At 33.4% G+C, this 1,635-nt stretch overlaps 1 long non-coding RNA gene across 1 annotated transcript; it reads left to right on the top strand.

Annotated features, from left to right (window-relative positions):
* Positions 1-616: 616 nt before the first annotated feature.
* Positions 617-1,594, top strand: LOC105310488. Its single transcript, XR_002778571.1, has 3 exons — positions 617-745; positions 1,185-1,283; positions 1,423-1,594. It is a non-coding gene; the product is annotated as an uncharacterized LOC105310488 (long non-coding RNA).
* The last annotated feature ends 41 nt before the right edge of the window (positions 1,595-1,635 follow it).

The following is a 1,635-nucleotide window of genomic DNA, read 5'->3' as shown; positions in this document are numbered from 1 at the left end:
TTTTTTTTTTGGAAATTGACTATTTACTTTGAATTTGTTGATAGATAATTTTAAAGTGTGTTCTTGCTTATTTGTTTATATGAAAAGAACTGTCATGGGGTTTCAGAACAAGTCACCCCAAGATGGGCCTAAAGGCAACCAAAGTCCTGTGGGCTTAGGAGAAATTTCTGCTCCCACTCCCTTAACTCTCTAGAAGAACTTGAGTTAAGGGCCTTGCCCATAATGAGGGATCATCAGAGATGACTTTTATGGCAGGACAAACTGCAAGATGCAGAACATCTGCCCTTATCGTCATATAATAATGACTTTCCTCCCCTTTGAAGCCCAAAGTGGTCCTTAGTTCAGAGTGCCACATATATCTCATTTTCTCTTTCTGTCTTTGAACCTCTCGTGTCTGTGGGGTCTCTGATTCTCTCATGTCTGCAGGGTCCCTGTGTTTATGTATGTAATTTGGTCATTTCTCGTCAGTCGGTCTTATGTTTGTTTGGTTATTACCAGCTGAAAGAACCTCGAGGGTAGAGAACAATTTTCTCCCCACACTGTTTAAATTATTTCATATATGTATTAATATAAAATATGGGGAGAAATTTGACTTGTGTAGCTGTTTCGTAAATAAAATTTTCCTTTTTAAAATAGATAGAAAATCCACTGGAAGAAGCTATCAAGTTCCTCATACCTCTCAAGAACCTTGTTGCCGATAACATTGACACTCATCTGTTAGCGTTTGAAATATATTTTAGAAAAGGTAATGGTTTGAATTCAGTTTTTAATCCGTAATTATTTTGGTGATCATATTCAGTATAATTTGTCAGTTAGGTCTATTTTTGTTCTTTTAGAGTTCCGTTTCAGCTTTCCACAAAGGCTCTTAATCACTTTTTCTTTTGCTACTCAAAACTTTACTGGGTAATAAATTGGAATATTATGATCAAATCCATTTTAAGAATAGTTTGAACAGTCATATAGATTGTTTACCTGAAGCAATTCTTCATGATATTTTGAGCTTTTTTTTTTTTTTAGAAAAGTTGTCTTTGATAAATAACCAAAGTCATCTTTGAATTTTGCTTACGAATGTTATAGGAAAGGTAACACATTTTGTTACTGGGTTTTAAATGAGGCTAAAATAAAGTGAAGAAAATATACATGAATATCAATGCTGTTACTTCGATTTTTTTTTTCTGACACAGGAAAGTTTCTGTTAATGCTACAATCTGTCAAACGCGCATTCGCCATCAACAGTAATAACCCATGGTTACATGAGTGTTTAATTAAATTTTCTAAGTCCGGTGAGTATAAACAAAGGAGCAATAGTAATATTTTTACTATGTAAAATATATCAAGCTTAATAATAAATGTATTTCAGTTGATTTTGTTTCAAAGGACAGACCTGAAATTTTAAAAATTCCAAACATTTTATTTTTATAGTGTCTAATCATAGCAATCTTCCAGACATTGTGAGCAAAGTTCTAGCTCAAGAAATGCAGAAAATATTTTTCAACAAGGATTTGGAAAGTTTTAATGAGGATTTCCTCAGACATAACGCTGCTTCTCTTCAGCATCTACTTTCAGGTTGGTGTTTAGCTCCCAGGGTTAAGACGTTTGTGGAAACAAGTTAGAATGTGATTCAAAAATAAGTTT

The sequence above is a fragment of the Pteropus vampyrus genome, unplaced genomic scaffold, assembly GCF_000151845.1.
Source record: "Pteropus vampyrus isolate Shadow unplaced genomic scaffold, Pvam_2.0 Scaffold4557, whole genome shotgun sequence".
Classification (NCBI taxonomy): domain Eukaryota; kingdom Metazoa; phylum Chordata; class Mammalia; order Chiroptera; family Pteropodidae; genus Pteropus; species Pteropus vampyrus.
This window is presented reverse-complemented; position numbering and strand designations above follow the sequence as displayed.